This window comes from Salmo trutta, chromosome 35 (assembly GCF_901001165.1).
Source record: "Salmo trutta chromosome 35, fSalTru1.1, whole genome shotgun sequence".
Classification (NCBI taxonomy): domain Eukaryota; kingdom Metazoa; phylum Chordata; class Actinopteri; order Salmoniformes; family Salmonidae; genus Salmo; species Salmo trutta.
Genome location: NC_042991.1, coordinates 1,808,441 through 1,830,621, shown reverse-complemented (window position 1 = coordinate 1,830,621; position 22,181 = coordinate 1,808,441). Strand labels below are relative to the sequence as shown.

The window sequence follows — 22,181 nt, the reverse complement described above, 5'->3', positions numbered from 1 at the left end:
AAGCCGAGGAGAGGAGGGGTAGAGTGGTAACGATTCTTAATCGCAGGGAAAAACCCTGCGCCGGCAGGAGATACAGACGGACAGACACCTCCAGTAGCCAGAGACTCCTCTGTGTATTCCTCCACGGCCTTGGTCTCCGGCCCGGATAGAGAATATAGCCGACCACGAGGTGGTGTGGTGCCTGGGAGGAGATCAATGGCGCAATCATGAGGACGGTGTGGGGGAAGAGAAGTAGCACGTGTCTTACTGAAAATGTCCAGGAGGTCTTGGTATTCAGTGGGAATGGCAGAGACATCCAAAGCCTTGCTAATGCCCTGAGCAGGATGTCTCGGGGACGGCTGTGCTGCTTTAAGACAGTGGGAGTGGCAAAATGGGCTCCAACCCAGGATGGAGCTCATGGTCCAGTCAACAACAGGGTTGTGTTTTTGAAGCCAGGAAAATCCCAAGACAACAGGAACATGGGGAGATGCAATGAGGAGGAACTGTATGGTCTCACTATGGTTTCCTGAAACCCGTATATGAACGAGCACTGTAGCATGGGTGACTCTTCCAATTGAGCGGCCCGCCAGTGCCCTTGCATCCATGGGGACAGAGAGGGGTTGAGTGGGAATACCAAGTTTAGAAACAATAGTAGCATCCATAAGACTTTGATTGGTCTACCCACAGCAAAAGCACAAAAAAAGGATTGTGGGTGATGGAATTTAGGGAACTCCCAGTCTGGCTCACCAGAGTACTTGTACCCACCAGAGACAAGGGTTTCCTAACAGGGCAGGTAGCTATATAATGTCCTGCCCCTCCACAGTACGGATAACAGTTTGAACTCAGCCTACATGAGCGTTCCCCAACCGATAACCTAGCTCTTCCCAGTTACAAAAGCTTTACGGCGAAAGCAAATTTTGCAATAATCCGAGTACAGCGTTCAGACACGAAACAAAGCCCGCCATTTTGTGGAGTCAACAAAACTCAGAAATAATATTATAAATATTCACTTACCTTTGATCTTCATCAGAATGCACTCCCAGGGATCTCAGGTCCACAATAAATGTTCCTTTTGTTCGCGCGTTCAGTCCACTACTCCAAATGCAGGAAGCGCGCTCAAATGTCACGACGGAAAGTCAAAAAAAGTTATATTTACGTTCGTAGAAATATGTCAAACGATGTATAGCATCAATCTTTAGGACGTTTTTAACATAAATCTTCAGTAATATTCCAACTGGACAATTCCAATGTCTTCAGAAAAGAAAAGGAACATAGCTAACTCTCATGTGAGCGCGCCTCTGAGCTCATGTCATTTTCTCACTCATCAACTTCCAGGCCCTCTTGTTCGCTCCATATTTACAGTAGAAGCATGAAACAACGTTCTAAAGACTGTTGACATCTAGTGAAAGCCTTAGGAAGTGCAAAATGAACCCTAAGTCACTGTATACTGGATAGGGAATCACTTGAAAAACTACAAACCTCAGATTTCCACACTTCCTGGTTGGATTTTCTCAGGTTTTTGCCTGCCATATGAGTTCTGTTATACTCACAGACATCATTCAAACAGTTTTAGAAACTCCAGAGTGTTTTCTATCAAATCGACCAATCTACTAATGTAGATGAGTAGAGTGTTTACGATCAAATCTACTAATAATATGCATATCCTACCTTCTGAGCCTGAGTAGCAGGCAGTTTAATTTGGGCACCCCTTTCATCCGGACGTCAAAATACTGCCCCCTACCCTAGAGAAGTTAAAGAGATTTTAGTTGTCAATGTGCCACATTGCATTAATTCTGTTCTTAATTCATGGCATGTTTTTTTTTGGCCAAATGTTGAATAGACATGCAGACAAATTAATTAATGCAGGAAAAGAGGAATAATAGCCTACTGTCTGTAGTAATACAAACAATTAGGCTAAATAAATTGGATTATTTTGTTGGGTAACGGATCGGTTCTCGGAACTCATTAAGAGTCATCTTCTATCTTTAATACAATCATTCATTCAGAAGGTTAAAGGTCTGCAGTAAATTAAATTAGATTACCAGGTTTATTTTCCATCAGGTTATAATAATCCATGCCTTCTGGGAATGTTTTAAAGTCCAAAGGTTATGGGTGAAGTTAGAAATTTGTCTGTCAGAAGTATTACAATGGAAATTAACTTTTAATCCGTCTGTCGGTATATTTCAAGACATGGCATATAATGGTGCAATGAGATACCCTTTGGGTTGGACGATACTTTTCTCATCAATCATCATGAAAAAACGTATACTTAAAAACTGAAAATCAACCAATGTCATCCTTTAAATGTTTTATTGTCCAAATGTTGATAGTGCGTGTGGGCGACAGAGAGAAACAAAATGGTGCAGTTTGAGGCCATGTGGAGGAGAGTGATGCGGGCGCTGGAGATGGGGGGTGTGAGCAGGTGGGTCTGGGCAGAGGTAGTTGTCGTTTGTATGTGTATGTTTTGTATTGTCTAAAAATATAAAGTAAAATCGTGCAAAAAAAATGTGTAAGGAAAAATGACAAGCTTGCAACACGCATCTGATTATTAATTATGAATAGGATTTATTTAATTTATTTCGTTTACATTCTCCATGGTAACCACAATGTTACAAATAATTAAACACACACAACATGAGCAGATTAACTTGGCCAAAACAAATGTCTTTATTAAAGACTCTCACAAAGAATGTCCAAAGCCACGAATGAGTCACAGCTTTATGCTGACAAATAACGCTTTACGCTCCGAAATAGCCTACAAAGCCGAAACGAATATATTAAATTGCCTAAATAAAGTAGTACATTTCATAAGTAAATGAAGTAGCTCAGGTCTTGAATATATGGGCAACTTTTTTCCCCTCCCTATCCTCGCTGGACACTTTCATTCAGTTTCTCCTTCACATCAGCAAAGAAGGACTGTGTTTCAAAAACTCTCTTCATGTAGAGGGGCTATCACTCTCTCACACTGTGGTAAATAAAGACAGTTATTTAGAATTATTTATTTCTGTTTTTAGAGGGAGAGAAACCAAAAGGCCACAATGCCAATTTTCGAAAATCGGCGGTCCACATATCAAGCGTAATTGCGCCATTGTATTTACCCAAGTTCTCTCTCAACTGCGGGACGACCCGCCAGCCTGATGCAGGACTCTAGTGCCAGAGAAGAGAGATTCTTGGACTGAAACATTCACACCTCCATTAATTTATGAAAAGATAGTCAATTTCTGCCACAGTTTGGACTACCGATAGATCAGTTTAGACAATGATAGATCAACTCCCCCTTGTGCTAGTGTGGTGCAATGACAGAATGACGCAATTTACCACATTCTGCCACCATCTACCACAAACGGTCGCGACATAAGCTCTAAACTTTTAATTGAGGAACCACTGTATTAGAGTGACAGTTCCAACAGGCTGGCCCTAAACAGGGAGCATACAGCTTTCCTGCCACTGAGCACTTAGCCTCAGTGATCTGTGTAATAATTCCAAGATAAAAATGTGTGCCCTAGGAGAGGTCATCCATGTGGTCAATTGAGGTCAGCATTTTTCATGGATGAAAGTAAATATGAATATGGTTGTTATTTCTTTAATAAATAGTTTTATGATGGGAGTATCCATAAATATTTACTTTTATTGAAAAAGAGGAAACGTAGGACTTTTTTTTCCCAAGCCTATTTGTGAGTTCCAATGTCACGTGGTAACAAGCATCTTAATTAGCATTGGGCGTTGTTGGGGATGTTTGTCACATTGATGTTGGGGTTGCTTGTCACAATCTGACAGCAATCCCCATTGTAGCAATGTATCCAGTAAGCTAAATTACATTGAAAAGACACCTAGAAGATTTATTTTCCAGATTTTGAAAAGACAGTTTGGACAGCACGGTACAGCACATCACATTAGAGTCAGTAGAGTTTAATTTAGCAGAGAACAGTACAGTAGAGTACAGTATATTAGAGTACAGTACAGTACAGTTGAGTTCAATATTGTGCAGTACAGTACAGAAAAGTAGAATACAGTTGAGTTTAATTCAGTAGATTACAGTACATTAGAGTGCTGTACAGTACTGTACAATTGAGTTTAATTCAGTAGAGTACAGTATGCTGTACTTTACCCTACTGCACTGAACTATAGTTAATTTTACTACTTTACTGCACCCTACTGTGCTTTAGTGTACTGTACTGAGCTATGATTTACTTTTTCTACTATACTGAATACACTCTAGTTTTCTTTACTGTACTGTACTCTGCTGTGCTCTACTGTATACTGTGCTGTCCAAACTTGTGAAACATAGACGTCTATGATTGGTTCAGATTTGGTCCTGTCCGGACCTGCTTGTCAAACCTGTGAGTCAGCGACTCACACACACACACACACACACACACACACACACACACACACACACACACACACCTGTGTTCCTATTTGAAAAAGCATGCCTTGTTTTCAACCAAACAATTAGTTAACACAAATGTATACAGCTTCACTTTTTTCACTTTTTCAAAATATTTCATTTCCATTCAAATATGGTCACTGTTTGTTTAATTAAGCAATGATGTGACGATTTGAGTGGAGTAAGAACTACAATCTCAAAGCAAATATTCCACAAAGTTTTTTTTATGTACATAGTGTCATGTCCTGACCATAGAAAGATGTTATTTTCTATGGTAGGTCAGGGCGTGACAGGTTTTTTTCTTCTATGTTTTCTATTTCTATGTTTAGGTTCTAGTTTTGTATTTCTATGTTGGTGTTTTGTTTAGGATGATCTCCAATTAGAGGCAGCTGGTCCTCGTTGTCTCTAATTGGAAATCATACTTAAGTAGGGGTTTTTCCTCCTGGGTTTTGTAGGTGATTAATTTTGAGTTGTGTATGTGTTCATCTCTGCGTCATGGTTTGTTGTTTTTTCATTCAGTGTATTTATGTATTGCATAGTTTCACAGTATGAATAAAATGTGGAACGACACACACCCTGCACCTTGGTCCTCTCATTCCTAAGACAGCCGTGACACATAGAAATACTGTTCAATAAATAAAGGCTTTGCAATAAATAAATAATTTTTTCTAAAACTTTGTAAATGTTGCAATTGTTGTTGGGAAAAAATGGCAAACACTATGACAACCAACCCCATACTGTGTGACAACCAACCCCGGGATGGGGCTCCCTGCCACAAGTGGACAGAGTGTTTAATGTCTTATAACTCCATGTTGGAACAAGATATGAGGATACATATTGTCCCCATTTCAATCCAAGACCTTGATCTTTCTCTTAATATTGAAAATAGTATTGTAAGATATAATGGTGCTGAGAAAAACACTAGTAAAAAGTGTGACAACAAATCCTGATCTCCCCCACAATTGGCCCCTAGCATCAGGAGCTGATGCTTTCACTTTTGTGTTAGAATAGCTGTTTGGAACTGAACATTTTCAATCTGCTTCCACTTTTGTGTCTTTGGCGTGTGAGAAAAAGATGGAATAGAGGAGAGAAGAGAGGGCTGTTGATGAGTCATATCTTCCACTATCAGAGGTTAGATCATGTGACCAGGTAAAGGTGCGCAGCGGCATGTGTGCAGGAACACAGGTGGGAGCGGCAGGAGTCCCTCCCATCTCGGGGGCAACCACAGATGGCAGACTGTTCTGACTGTGTGTGACACAGTACCACCAAGGACACACAGTAACCACCTGCCTCAGGTCTACCATGGTTTACAAGGTCACAAACTGACCGTCACCCAAACAGTCATAACCCCACTCTCTCTGTGCATAGAGCCCTGTGCCAAGCATTGCCCATGACACAGCCAACCGGTATTCGATAACCAATAATTGAGTATTGATTGCCATTAATCAGCTGAAGGAGAGGTTGCCACCTTGTGGCTGTGTGGCTCTTGGCCAGCAGGTCCTGAGTGGCCCTATGTGAGGCCCATAACTCTCCATTGGCAAGCACCAGGGAGCTCTCACACATGATTCCCTGTCTGTGTAAGGAATAGGGTTTAAGTGAGTCCTCGCTGATTAGGCCAGGGGAGTCTATGTTCCTGTGATTTAGGTCTACTCAGGCCAGGCCCATGTGTCACTACTATGGACCGGGCACAGTTGAGCAGACAGACACCATGGCCATGCCCTATTACCACACAAAGAGAAGGGTTCAGTGAATAGCGATGGGCCCTGTCGAGTGAGTCACCCTGGCCGGTTGAATCAGTGAACCAGTGAAAACCGTGTGTTCAGTGTTGGCTGTGCTGCAGAGATTAACATGGCTGGGGTGAACCACTGGGGCGGGAGCTGTAGCACGGCTAGAAAGAGAGGCTTATTGAGACAGATAATAGAAGATCTGCTTTGTAAATGTACTCAGTACAGTTTTTCATAGACTGGTCAGAGAGTTCAGACTTTTTTGGCATTGCAAGCAGACAACATTGCAAGCGGACATAATGAGAGTTGACATTTCACCAACCTCCAGAATCTAGATGGATAAAAACAGGGTAATGAAGAGAGTGAGGGCAGTGGGAATCCATGATACTTTAGCAGTCAGAGAGAGAGAGAAATGGCTTTGTCAACCCATTAATCAAGAAAATACCTGCAGCAAATTCATAGCCAACCATTTTAACTGCATTCAGGGAAATTGTAGTGATGACAAATTAGAGCAATTGAATGCAAACATGTTTTGTGAAAGTTGGCATGACCTATGGAAATAAGTGATCCCTGCCTGTACTCCTGCTCCGGGCTACTACTTTGTCTGTGGTCAGCCTGCTATGCTAGGACTGTCTCCTACATAATAATAGCAAGCTGTTATCAAAGAGCAACATTGCAATGTGAAAAGCCCTGCTATTTGCATGTATAAAAATGCAAGATTAGTTGTTGGTCTTGCTGTGAAGTATTTCTGCTTGCCTGGACATTCCCCAGGCTTCCCAGCCTCTAATTATTAGAGCTGTGTGTGTGTGTGTGTGTGTGTGTGTGTGTGTGTGTGTGTGTGTGTGTGTGTGTGTGTGTGTGTGTGTGTGTGTGTGTGTGTGTGTGTGTGTGTGTGTGTGTGTGTGTGTGTGTGTGTGTGTGTGTGTGTGTGTGGTAAGTAAAATATGTGTAGCATGTGGGAGGGGTGACCATTCCTCCCAGTCATTATCTACAGTCTAGATAGAGCCACTGTCTTTCAGCTCCCATTATGTGATGAGCAATGGTGTAGTGGAGGGTAAACGCATGTAAACGCTGTTTACTCACCTTGTTTATTTTGCGTGAGCGTTTACCCAGCCTTTGCGGAAAAACACATTGAAAGTTTAGGGAGCGTTACTTTACTCAGCGCAAATGATAATCAGCATTCACCAATCTATTTTCTTTACCACTACTGAATCAAAGTCAGGCTTTCTAGGAGAGTACAGCTAGTCACATGGTGTAGGTGCTAAGAAAGTCAGATTAATAATTGTCCAGAAAATGTCTGTCTATTGCAACATGTAACTTTTCCTTTGTCTGACTTCGTGGTGTGAAATGCTATGGTAGTAAAGGATCCTGTTAGTGACAGAGGTGACTCTTACAGTAAGAGAGATTAATCATACATTTGCATTGTAAAGTTTTCAGACACAGGGGAAAAGGGAAACCAATATCCTTTAATCCTGCCATTACATTACATTCAGTCCCATTGTCCTGAGGTGTTTCGTCAGCAACAGCACCTCTCTCTGCTCCACTCTGGCAGCGTCTGAAATGGCATCCTATTCCCTATACAGTGCACTTTTGACCAGAGCCCGATGCAGCCATGGTCAAAAGTTGTGCACTATACAGGGAACTATACATTTCCTCAGTGCTAGGCACACACATCTGAAATTGGTACTTGTACCCATGTGCCAGGTAACCCTGGTTGATAAGGGATTATTGAGCGTTCCATTTCTAATGGTAGCTCAAACACAGAGAACAGCTTTAGAACAGGACTTTGGTCCAGGAGAGAGAACGTACTCAGCTGTCTCAGACACTGCATGGTTCTATAATCACCACATTACAACCTAGCGGTAAATACAGTCATGTGATATGTGCTATTAGGGCAGTGACACCACACACACCTCCCCATCGTTTAAGCTTCCACTGAACGTTCACACTGGAAGGTCTGTCTGACTGTGGGGATCGTCAGAATGGAGCGGGCGTGCTAAATCTGCTTCAATGTAACTGTACTTTACATTAATGTTGATTTTTAATCCATACATTATGAAATATACTCATGGTTCTTTATTCTGTATATTTTATTTGGATCCTCATTAGTTCACGCCTTAGCGATCACTATTCTTCCTATTTACTAAATCATTTAAAATGTTCATTTTATTCTGTTGTTTTAACATTATTGAGATATAAGGCAGCTGTAGTGGACTGTGCAGTCATTGTGTCCCCGTTTATAGCAGCTTCATAAACACGTTTGCCATGAAAGGGTGAAACTCAGTAACACACGAACTCAGTGAAATGATTAATGGACCTACCTACTGGTGAAGGTGTCCACCACCTCCTTCTCCTCCTCTGCTTCCACCCTCGACATACACACAGAGGACCATTGTCCAGCCTGGAGGCCTCACTTGAGGGAAAATGTTTGCTTAAAATAAACAAATAAAATAAAAACGAAAAATTCTAAAAGGTGTGAGGCAGTTGTACTTTTGAACGTCAATTATTTACTGTACAATAACTAACTGCAAACAGCCCATGGATAACATGCAAATATTGGTCATTTAAATAAAAATGCTTTGTCTTTAACTGAAAAGGTCATGGGCAGTTTATCATTCACCAAGCAGCCCTGCAACTTTATGCAAACCAGCGCTTAGATAGAGAGAGAGACAGAGAGAGACAGAAAGAGAGAGAAATCTTCATTTCCCAATTAGTTGTTGGTGTGAGGGAGTCAGACGCCAGGAGAACAAGTGATGAATCACTAAGCAGTCTGTAATTATTTCTAAATCAATATTGTGACAGGAAGGCTCTGGAGTACCAAAGCCCAGCCTGTTGGATTGGGGCAGAATGGTCCCTGTGGAGTGGTCGCCACACTAGAGCTCTGGTGTGGTAACCATGATTGATGACAGACAGACAGAGACAGACAGACAGACAGACAGACAGACAGACAGACAGACAGACAGACAGACAGACAGACAGACAGACAGACAGACAGACAGACAGACAGGGGGCCTCTCTGCCTTGCTAACATGGAGATGCCTACACTCATGTGCACATTCACAGGCACACACCCAACTGTTAACTAATCTGGCCAATCAATTAGTCCCAACCTCCCCCTATTTATTTAAGTCTTGTCCAGTAAGCAACTCTCACAGCATACTGCGGTAGATGGTGTCAGACTGAGAAGTGTTCTGACACCACCCTCCTGAGCAGTGACTTTTATGACCTCTGGGTTGTGCTGTGGTCGGTTCGCCTTGTCTCATCTAACGCTGTGGTTATCCGCTATGGAGCCACTTCCCCTCACACACTAATGTTGGGGTATAGGTAAAGGGTGGGGGGGTTGGGGGTTGGGGGTGGGGGTGCAGAGAGATGTTCAGCTGTGATGGTCAGGGGAGCCAACAGTGATAGTGCATTATGAGAGAGAAATATATTTTATATGACATATGTCACATGTAAATAAATTGGTTTATGGGGTCCCTGCAGATATAACCATGTAGGCAAAGGTTCATTTCTGTATTTGTTGGAGCAGCCTGTACACATATTTAAAATATACTGTGCTTTAATGTTTTAATACAAAATGTGCTAAACGACCTGCTGAACAAGTCCGATTTGATAACCCAGAGAGAGATGGAGAGGAGGATTTTATAATTTCTCACTTCACATGTTCCACCTGCCTTCGGTCTGTAATATCACACATAGGTTAATTTCACTGGCGAAATGAATCTCTCCCAAGTAGGAAATGTATCGTTTAGCATAATTCTACAGCAAAGCCCCCACTTGGTCTCTCTCACTCGTTTTCTCACTTCCTCCTTACCTCCCATTCTCCATCTTTCTCTTACTCTGTCCCCCTCTTTCTCCCTCTCTCTCCCTCCCTTCCTCTCTCCATCCTCCGGGCGCTGCGAGCCACCTGCCCTGGCTTCAAAAAGAGTTGAGAGACCATGGCCTCAGCCCAACACCTCCTGACAAACATCATCAAGCAATGTCGAGCACACATTTGTCCTCTTTGTCTTTTCTATATATAACTTTTATTTTGAATTGAATTAAATGTTTTATTGAATGTAATATCTTGTGTTGCTCTTGTCTATTACTGTTCTGTACTTTATGTATTTGTACATTTTATGTGGACCCCAGGAAGAGTAGCTGCTGCGTTTGCAGTAGCTGATGGGGATCATAATAACGAAACAAACAGCAGGACTGGTGGCTGCTCTGCCCCTCTGACATGACACTGTATTAAAGGAGCCTTCATTGAAACCAGACATAAAGTGACTCAGATCCTAAAAACTGCCACATAACTGTCACAAGGGAGCACGTTTGAAATGCTGCTGTAGAAGAACAGGGGAGTTCAAGAGCAAAAATTGTGGCATGCCATTTTTCATTCAACATTAGAGAAACCAGGATTTTAAAGGAATGTACCTGAGATGTCAATACAATGTAACATAGTCTGTTAGGTTGACTTGACTCTATGTGAATGATCAGGGTGAGACTATGGAAACGTGTAGGCAATTTAAGAGAATACAAAAATAACAACTTTCAGATGGTTTGTCTTGGCGTTGTTTGAGGGATGAAACACTGTCTAAAAACTTGTCTTGACATTGGGTGAGGGGTGAATCACAGTCAGAAATGTTGTCTTGGCGTTATTTGACTAATGAAACAGTCTGAAACCTTGTCTTGACGTTGTGTGAAGGGTGAATCACAGTCAGAAACGTTGTCTTGACGTTATGTGAGCAATGAAACACAGTGAAAATCGTTGTCTTGACATTGTGTGAGTGTTCCTCCAGAAGAAGGATACCGTGTCTGTCTGTTTTATGGCAGGATTTAGGTTCCCTGCTTCAGAGGATTGGTTGATTGCTGCAGCGTCGGAGAACAGCTGCTACCAAGCCAAGCATAAAAAAAACAAATTGAGCCTTGGGTTTACGTCTAAACTGCATGCGTACATACGTGTGTTAAGATCTCCTTCCTTTCTGCAAATTGCATTGGATCAGGGAGAGAGAAATAACGATGCATGACTGTGTCTTCTTTAAATCACTCTTTTTAATAAGCAGGCCTGAGTTGCAAGATGCTCAGAGCTGAAAATACTACAGTATTTATGTTTCATGAGGAAAGGTTTCAAACATTGGGATGTATCATCCCTGATAACTGTGGACCTCTGAACAAACCAGCTGCAAAGTTGATCCATAACAGTTAAGTGGATGGGAAGAAATTGTGACTTAATTCTAATCTGGAGGTCTGTGCATTAGATGAAGCTAATCCATCGAAGGGTCACGGCCCAGCTTCTAAATAGCTGAGAGAGGGAGAGATAAACGGGGGAGAGAGGGAGAAACGGAGTGTAGAAGCTAGCAGGAGAGGAAGCTTCAAATTAGCTGAGAGACGAGGGAGTTTGAGGGAGAGTTTAGACTGTCTGAATGCTGTAGGGAGACAGTGAGAAAGGGAGAAAAGGGGGAGAAGGGGAGAGAAGAAGACACATAGACAAACTAACATTCTCCAATCTGTAGTCTATCAGCCATCTCCCATTGATTACAGTTTCAGTCAAAACCCACTGTCTCCAACCCCATCTCCCTCCCCATTCTCTCCTATGCAGTAGAGGAATACCTAATAGCATGTGGTCTGCTGTCTGTATAGATTGTGTATTCCAGTTGTGCCATGTCTGCTTCTTTGGTATGCAGAGCACAGAGCTCAGAGCTCAGGTAGTAATTCCTCTCTGAAGGGAAGAGAGCTGCTGCTAGCGTATGTCTGTCTGTCTGTCTGTCTGTCTCGGTCGGTCCGTCTGTTTGTCTGTGTTGAAGAGAAAGAGACGCCTGGATTGATTGAAATGCTCTGCTTTCTTTGTCTCTAGTAATTGCTCTCTCGCTCACTTCCTCTCTGTCTCTCTTTCTCTCTCTATCTCTCTCTCTGTTCTTTCTTTCTCCTCTGTGTCACCTGTGAGATTGGGATGGAGGGTAACTGCGACTCATGAATTATGGTTATGTACACGCCATGTCGATGTTGTGTCGATGTCAGTGACACCGCTGCAGCTCATGCATGTAGTACTTCCTATTTGAGATTCCAGATGAAGTGCACTGTTCAGTATGACTGAGACTACTGCTGTGCCTCTGTGAACAGACCTAGCTTAATGTAAGAGTCACTTCGTCTGACACAATAAGAGCAAATACTGTACATTTGTTTTGCCTACAGCAGATATAGTAGTATGCATAGTACTATTCCTTACATTGTGACTTGTGCAAATGAACATTATTATACAATGAATATGTAATGTTGACATCTCCTTAGTACAGCAGATTGCTACCGGCCATGATACTGTGAATCAGTATGCTACTGCCATGGCTCTTTCTTGGGTCTGGAGATGTCCCAGAAGCCTTCCCTTCACCAACTCCAGATCTGATTGGCGGATTGTTGCCTGGCTACCCAAACTCCTTGCTCCGGCCAAACGCTATGCCACAGATGTTAGTTTCTTCGAGGCAATAAGTCTGGATCTGAGTACCTCCCTGACGATTTCTAGAATGCAAACACATGCTTACTGTTCTCATTGGTCCCACAAACCAATTGGTCAGGCCAGAGCCAGAACATGGGTGGGTAAAGCGGCATTTTGAAAATTCGGCATTGGCTTTGATACTCTGATTGGTTAGAGATGATACAATCGCTGATGACTTTGTTTTGTACTACACCCCTCATTTTGACTTCACCACAAATGACTTCGATGGTATGTAGTATGTAGCAAACCTAAAGCAGAGGAAGAATTGGATTGAGGATCTCATCTCAGTTCAGCCAACGTTCCTCTATATCCTCTTTCTTCCCCCTGGCAGTGTGTTAGGGAGGTGATAGAAAGTTCATTTTAGGATTAGCCACAGGGCCGGAGGCAGAGCTGCTTGCTAACAAAGAGAGAGTTATGAACGTGAATCCCTGTGAAACCAGCCAGGGAGAGACTGATGATCACTGTAACTGATTTACCACCCTGCTAATCAGCTGAGGAGACAAGGAAAGCTGCTCTGTATCTCTGGGCAAAGAAAGTGTGTGGGCGTGTGTGCGCCTGTGTGTGTGCATGCTTGTGTGTGTGTGTGTTAGAGGTGTGCCAAGTAGTCGGACAAAAAGTGTATCGTAACGGAAATGGGCAATTTTCTGGATCCAATTATGATCAGAGTATATATTTTTTTATTATCCGTGACTGGGAAAATCCCTGCATCTTTCTCATGTCAGGCAGTCAAGTGAGGTACTACATGGTCTAAATAACTAAACTGGCTAGTTTGCCTATCTGTAAAGTGAAAGTTGATCCTGCTGCTCTGATTGGATAGAGTGAAGCTGTATTTCTCTGTCCACTCGCTTCATAATTTCACCGATCACTTTCACTTCTCTGTTTCGGTCTGATCATTCAGACTGCTGCTGCCTCCTGTTAGGGTAGGGAAAAAGATGACACACCAACGCGCATTCTGTCTGATATCAAACGTGTCTGCCCGCTGCAAGTTGAGGACACACAGGCACAGGTCATACACACACACCCCTCTGTGGCTCTTAATCTTTAGCTTGTTTGGTATATAAACATGCTGGGAGGTATTTTGCCAACATCTGCTTAGGCATATTAAAACAATTATGTTTTTTCCGATCACGAGTTTCATCCGATCCGACTATCAACTTTCAATTTACGGATACAATTACGACTATGAGTATGGCCATGTCGGCACACGCCTACTGTGCATGCGTGTGTATGAATGTGTTTGTGTCCGACATTGAGAAAGATGGCGAGAATCCTTTGCAAAGAACTATAGTTTGCCATTTAAACTGTGAATTCAGCATCAATAAGAACAGGAAGAAAATACAACACATTTGGTGGGCCTATTCTTTTGGTGGGCCTATACCAGATTGTGTAGCAGTGAGTGTGATCAATACAATTTCAACTAGAGGTGACACATTTGTACTGTACAATGATATTAGTATGTTCATGAGGTGTGATATCTCTACTGGATACTTCATCTGGAGAGCATGGGGGACTGATCACTGGTCTGGAGCTGAACTGATAGCACTACAAATCTCCATCCTACTCCAACTGAAGACCACATGATGGGTAGGTATTTGTATTTGTATTTATTATGGATCCCCATTAGCTTCTGCCAAGGCATGTGGCTGTACCTTTGTGTGTGTCTCTTCACAGTCCCCATTGTTCCATAAGATGTATTTTTACAATTTTTTTCAAATCGGATTCTACTGCTTGCATCAGTTACCTGATGTGGAATAGAGTTCCATGCAGTCATGGCTCTATGTAGTACTGTGCACCTCCCATAGTCTGTTCTGGACTTGGGGATTTTGAAGAGACCTCTGGTGGCTTGTCTTGTGGGGTATGCATTGGTGTCCGAGCTGTGTGCAAGTATTTTAAACAGACAGCTTGGTATATTCAGCTTGTCAACACCTCTTACAAAAACAAGTAGCGATGACGTCAATCTCTCTTCCACTTTGAGCCATGAGAGATTGACATGCATGCCATTAATGTTAAGTCCCTCTTTGTGGCACCTGACCACGCTACTGACCAGGAGTATAGGTGTGACAAAACTAGGGCATGTAGGACTTGCCTTGTTGATTGTGTTGTTAAGAAGGTAGAGCAGCACTTTATTATGGACAGACTTCTCCCCATCTTAGCTACTGTTGTATCAATATGTTTTGACAATAACAGTTTACAATCCAGTGTTACTCCAAGCAGTTTAGTTACCTCAACTTGCTCAATTTCCACAATTCATTACGAGATGTAGTTGAGGTTTAGGGTTTAGTGAATGATTTGTCCCAAACACAATGCTTTTAGTTTTGGAAATATTTAGGACTAACTTATTCCTTGCTACCCATTCTGAAACTAACTGCAGCTCTTAGTTAACCTGTTGAGGATCTTATCCCGATCTTATCCCGGTATTGGGATTCATTGTCATGTGACCATGGCGGGGAATTCAAAACTGCAAGAGTAATCATTTCAAAAAATCAAATAATCAACTATTTTCCTCCATTTGAAAGATATATCTCCTAAATCTAACCACGCTGTCCGATTTTCAGAGGCATTACGGAGAATGCATAAAGTTAGGTTATGTGAGGAGAGTACATTGACAATAGCTGCGTGTAATGTTTAGCCAATTCAAAGAAGGGCATCAACAGACAGAAAACTAGCTAGAATTATGCACTTACCTTTGACAATCTGCATCAGATGACACTCATAGGACATTATGTTATACAATACATGCATTTTTAGTTCCATCAAGTTCATATTTATATCCAAAAACAGCATTTACAGTCGCGGTGAAATTCAGAATTTTTTTCGGCTCGAATGCACCCAGTGAATCCAGCATTACAAATCACGGAATTACTATTCGAAAACATTGGTAAATTATAATATTGTCATTCAAAGAATAATATATTATCATCTCGTAATTGCTACCGAAGGGCCAGATCTCAAAATAACTTTACTGGGAAATCACATTTTGTATAAACTGGGTACTATGCTAACAACAATAAGCTATATGCTAAGCTAAGCTAAGCTATACCGTTAGCATTAGCATCATCTAATATCGATAATAACATTCTAAATATCCCCTTACCTTTGATTATCTCCATCAGAAGGCGCTGCCAGAGATCCCAGGTCCAGAACAAATGTGGTTTCTTTTGACAAAGTTCATAATTTATGTCCAAATAGTTAGCGTTCAGTAGGCTCCCACAAAATGAGGTGGGCAGTGTAAAGTCACGTCGAAAAACTAAAGAAAACCTAGTAAATAATCTATTTACGTTTGTTTAAACATGTCAAACGTTGTTTAGCACTAATCTTTTGTTCCATTTTTAACGTGAAACATCAGTAAACATCAGTAATATTTTCACACAACCTATCAAGTGTCTAGAATAAACGATAATGACAAAGGCACTCTTCTCAGATTCATGCGCAGGCGCAAAAAATGAAGTGATGACGTGTCAACTTGTAAGCTTTCTAATTCGGTGTGTATTTATCACAGATGCTTCAAACAACTTTCTAAAGATCGTTGACATCTAGTGGAAGCAGTAGGAGTTGCGAACTGAATCCTTTCTCACTGTGGTATCTTTAAAACAATGACACTAAATAGTACAGTCACAAAATTCTCTTTTTTTTTAATCTATTTTTCACAGGTTTTTGCCTGCAATATGAGTTTTGTTATACTTACAGACACCATTCAAACTGTTTTAGAAAATTCAGAGTGTTTTCTATCCGAATGTGTTAATAATATGCATATCCTAGCTTCTGAGTTGGTGTAGGAGGCAGTTAAAAATGGGAACATATTTCTTTCAAAATTCTCAATACTGCCCCCGTGGCCCGTAGAGGTTAAGGGTTGCAGTCATTTCAGTTGCTGTAGTAACTGACGTGTATAGTGTTGAAAGTAAGGGGCCTAAACAGCTACCCTGGGGAATTCCTGATTCTACCTGGATTGTGTTTGAGAGGCTTCCATTAAAGATCACCCTCTGTGTTCTGTTAGACAAATAACTCTTTATCCACATTATAGCAGAGGGTGTAAAGCCATAACACATATGTTTTTCCAGAAGCCGACTATGATCTATAATATCAAAAGCTGCACTGAAGTCTAACAAGACAGCCCCCACAATAATGTTATCGTCAATTTCTCTCAACCAATCATCAGTCATTTATAGAAGTGATGTGCTTGTTGTGAGTCCTTCCCTATACGCGTGCTGAAAGTCTGTTGTCAATTTGTTTACTGTGAAATAGCATTGTATTTGGTCAAACACCATTTTTCACAGAAGTTTACTAAGGGTTGGTAACAGGCTGATTGGTCGGCTATTTGAGCCAGCAAAGGGGGCTTTACTATTCTTGGGTAGCGGAATGACTTTAGCTTCCCTCCAGGCCTGAGGGCACACACTTTCTAGTAGACTTAAATTGAAGATTTGGCAAATAGGAGTGGCAATATCGTCCGCTATTAGATAAGGTAGACAGGTGTGTGTGTGTGCGTGCGTGCGTGCGTGCGCTGGCTTGGCACCACGTGCTGGTGTAGTGGCTATATCCCTCCTGTATCCCTCTATCTATCTCTCCAGCCAGGATCACAGTAATGTCATTAGTGGTAGATCAGTTCTGAGCTTTAGACTACAGCAGCATTACCAGCCTGGTGTAGAAATAGGGAGAGAGGGATATAGCTCTGTGGGCAATATAGCCAAACTACAGGCTTTTCTAAGGTTTTCTTCCCCAAATCCTGACAGAAATAGTCATTATCCGCCACGTTTTTTTGTGTGTGTGTTAGTGCTGTCTTTTTCTTATTGTGCATCTTAGCTGTCTTAAAGCACCAGGATTACAGTAATGCTAATTTGACTACACTACACCAAACTAGAGTAGGTCATCTACCAGATGGTCCAACCATCCACTAGTCTATCTATCTCTCTGTCTGGGGGACAGACACGGAGAGACAGACACACACACACAAACTCACACACACAAGAAAAAAATCCAGTTGTTTTTACTGTAATCTCCTGCCAAAGTTTCCATAAAAGTGACCTTTTTTCCCCGTACCTTTTAGGTAACTGTCTGCCAGTAAGTTACCATAATAACAACAGGATTTGTTTTACAGTACACACACACATACACTGTATAATTCCCATTATGATATGAACCTAGGGTGTTTTCTCAGTTTACTGAGCATCTCAGTGAAAGTTGGCACTACTAGACTTATATTCTATTCTCTATGGCACTATAGACCTGGGCTCTGTTTCCATCCTTGTTCACGGTGTCAGATCCATCACTGTCTGGTAACACACCATGACCTCTGACCTTCCTCTCCTGAGTCGTAACCTTGTCCTGTCTGGTCACCACCTGGCTCGGGGGGGGGGGGGGGACTCCATAGCACCAACAGCCATCTCTTTACCATGCCTGATGAAGATTAATGGCATGGCTAATGCTCATTATGATTATTGTTTTCAACATAACAGCAGACTGATGTGGCTCTAGGCCAAGCCAGTGCCCCAGCCCCTGAATTCATGGGTGTAATTATTGTGGTATTTATCACACAGCAACAGTTTTGTTCCATCCATTCACCATCAGACTCCTACTAGTCAATCTCCTCCCAGTACATGGTCCACTGGTCTGTGTGTGTTCAGCTCCAGTAAAGTTGGTCACTCATCAGAGTCCCTCCCTCTGTTATCTTACTTAATAGCTTGTAGATGAGATGTAATGAACCAGATATAAAGGGGTAGTGGTGGTGGTTGGGTGTTATTAGAGTGACAGGTAAGTCAGGGATGGAGGGTGTCTGCCTGCTGCCTGTCCCCATAGGAACATCTGCTTTGACAGATGCAGAAGCACTGAGGAGGAGGAGGAGGCGGCAAATGTCCAAAGGTCCAAGTAGGGCTGTGGCGGTCATGAAATTTCATCAGCCGGTGATTGTCAAGCAAATAACTGTCAGTCTCATGGTAATTGACCGTTAATTAACAAACACATTTAGCATCTCCTGGCTTCCACTGATGCAGACTTTTAAAACATCTACATTTTAAAAAGTCTAATTAATAAATCCATTATTTATTTTAGACAGGTCTAAATAAACATGATATGAAGAAAATGTGGTTTATTTCAGAAGAACAGAATAGCATACTCTGATTTGTCTTTATGTTAGGTCCTGATCTGGCTATGCCAAATGGCTATGCCAATGGTAACACACACACACACACACACACACACACACACACACACACTCCGAGACAGACGTCTATACTTTACACCCCTGGCTTTGTGTCTCCAAGACTTCTGTCTGGCACACACACACACATGCTCTCTGACCTATCAGACTGAAGCCATCATCCCTACTGTTCAATTTCAAAAAGCCAATTCCTGACATCACGTATGAGATCCATCCAATTAGCTGCTAGTGCTGCTGGGTCTGATGGGTATTAGATTGTGGTTCTGTAATGACTGGCTCGATCTGCCTGGTAGATCTGTTCTGATTGGATGGTTTTAATCAAGGATGTGTAATAGGATTTTAAAATCTGTGTAGGTTGTTTGTCAGATTGTGGATATGCTTTCATTGTCAATCATGTACTACCTCTACATTAGGCTATAACTTATTTTTGACCTTTTTCCTCCCCAACGTAACCAAATTAGGACATCAGAAGAGAAAAGGACCTTTTGAAGTTTGTTTTTATCCTACTTTTTGAAAGAAAGGGGTGTACAGTGCATTCGGAATGTATTCAGACCCCTTGACTTTTTCCACATTTTGTTACGTTACAACCTTATTCTAAAATGGATTAAATAATATTCCCCATCAATCTACACAAAATACCCCATAATGACAAAGCAAAAACAAGTTTTTAGAATGTTTTGCAAATGCAGAAAAATAATAAAAATAAAAATACGTTATTTACATAAGTATTCAGACACTTTGCTATCACTTTGCTTGAAATTAAGCTCAGGTGCATCCTGTTGACATTGATCATACTTGAGATGTTTCTACAACTTGATTGGAGTCCACTGTGGTAAATTGATTGGACATGATTTGGTAAGGCACACACCTGTCTATATAAGGTCCCACAGTTTACAGTGCATGTTAGAGCAAAAACCAAGCCGTGAGGTCGAAGGAATTGTCCATAGAGCTCCGAGACAGGACTGTGTAGAGTCACAGATCTGGGTAAGGGTACCCAACAATTTCTGCAGCATTGTATTACATACAGCCGTAAAGAAATTTTGGATATCAGAGTGGCGGTAACTCACCAGCATTACGATCAAGAATACGACTTTCCCAAATTGGATCCTTTGTTCGGACCCCCCAGGGAAATTGAACTTATTCCAGAGGCTGCTCCAAAACACCGCCGGCGGAGAAGAGGTATTCCGAGTGGACTTCTAGTCCGACTCAGGAGTGGTGCACACCATCCACCGCTTCCAAGTATATTACTCGCTAATGTTCAGTCTCTGGATAATAAAGTAGATGACCTTAGGGCGAGGATCTACTTCCAGAGAGACATCAGGGATTGTAACATACTCTCTTTCACGGAAACATGGCTCTCTCGGGATATACTGTCCCTGTCTATTCAGCCATCTGGGTTCTCAGTACATCGCGCAGACTGGAATAAAGAACTCTCCGGGAAGAAGAAAGGCGGGGGTGTATGTTTCTCTAGGGTAGTGGGACGAAATCTAACTTTACTGGGAAATCACACTTTGCAATAAACGAGGTGCTATGCTCAGAAAAATAGGCTAGGCGATACAGGTTAGCGCCATCTTGGACTCATCTAAAATCAAATATACTATTGTAAATATTCACTTACCTTTGATTATCTTCATCAGAAGGCACTTCCAGGGATCCCAGGTCCGAAAAAGTTAATAATTTATGTCCCAATAGCTCCTTCTTGTTAGCGCGTTCCGAAGGCTACTCAAAATGTACGAAGCGCGCGGGACTTGTCGTCACGAATGTGCAAAAAAAATGTATTTACGTTCGTTCAAACATGTCAAACGTTGTATAACATAAATCTTTAGGGCCTTTTTCAATCAGAACTTCAATAATATTTAAGGCGGACGATTGCATTGTCTTACTAAACGTTTCGGAACGAGAGGGTACCCACGGGCATGCGCGTCATAGTAGTAATGGCCCTCCCCCTATGACAAACTTTCCAGGCCTCTCGTTCGGTCAGTTTTTACCGGAGAAGACTCAAACCACTTTGTAAAGATTGTTGACATCTAGTGGTCTAAATGAATCCTAACTCATGGTGTGTTTCATAGGCAAAGGCTTGAAAGTGATTCCACAAATCAGATTTCCACTTCCTGTTAGGATTTGTCTCAGGGTTTTGACTGCCATATGAGTTCTGTTATACTCACAGACACCATTCAAACAGTTTTAGAAACTTTAGAGTGTTTTCTATCCAAATCTACTAATTGTATGCATATTCTCATTTCTGGGTAAGAGTAGTAACCAGTTTAAATCGGGTACATTTTTTATCCGGCCGTGAAAATACTGCCCCCTAGCCATTCATGGTGTGATTGTGATAACATACAGAAACTCAAGTCCTTTTGTTCACCCGACCTAGAATACCTCATAATCAAATGCTGACCGAATTACCTCCCAAGATAATTATTTTCCGTTATAGTCACAGCCATGTATATTCCCCCTCAAAGATATCCCCCCTCATACCATGACGGCCCTCAAAGAACTTCACTGGACTTCATTTAAACTGGAAAACACATTTCCTGAGGCCGCATTTATTGTAGCTGGGGATTTTTAACTAAGCAAATTTGAGGAAACACTACCCAAATTCTACCAACACATTAACTGGAGTACTCTCGCTGGTAAAACATTGGACCACAGCTACTCAACTTTTCAAAATTCCTTCAAGTCCTTCCAGCACCTTCCCTTCGGCAAATCTGATCACGACTCCATTTTGCTCCTCCCTTCCTATAGGCAGAAACTCAAACAGGAAGTACCCGTGCTATGGTCTAGTCAACGCTGGTCTGACCAATCAGAATCCATGCTTCAAGATTGTTTTATCACGCGGACTGGGATATGTTCCGGGTAGCCTCTGAGAATAACATTGACAAAAACACGGATACGGTGACTGAGTTCATCAGGAAGTGTATAGGAGATGTTGTACCCACTGTGACTATTAAAACCTACACAAGCCAGAAACAGTGGATAGATGGCAGCATTCGTGCAAAACTGAAAGCGAAAACCACAACATTTAACCATGGCAAATTGACTGGGAATATGCCTGAAAACAAACAGTGTAGTTATTCCCTCCGTAAGGCAATCAAACAGGCAAAATGTCAGAACGGCTTAGACACGAGATGTATGTGGCAGGGTTTACAGACAATCACGGACTACAAAGGGAAAACCAGCCACGTCACAGACACCGACATCTTGCTTAAGGACAAGCTTTTTAGCTTAACCTTCTTCACCCGCTGTGAGGATAACACAGTGCCACCGACGTGGCCCGCAACCAAGGACTGTGGGCTCTCCTTCTCCGTGGCCGACATGAGTAAGACAATTAAGCATGATAACCCTCGCAAGGCTGCCGGCCCAGACGGCATCCCTAGCCGTGTCCTCAGAGCATGCGCAGACCAGCTGGCTGGAGTGTTTACGGACATATTCAATCTCTCCTTATCCCAATCTGCTGTCCCCACTTGCTTC

At 42.1% G+C, this 22,181-nt stretch overlaps 1 protein-coding gene across 2 annotated transcripts in view; it reads left to right on the top strand.

Moving 5' to 3' along the window:
* Nucleotides 1-22,181, top strand: part of LOC115174445 (SAM and SH3 domain-containing protein 1) — a 322,531-nt gene that overhangs the window by 46,904 nt on the left and 253,446 nt on the right. The window lies entirely within an intron of this gene.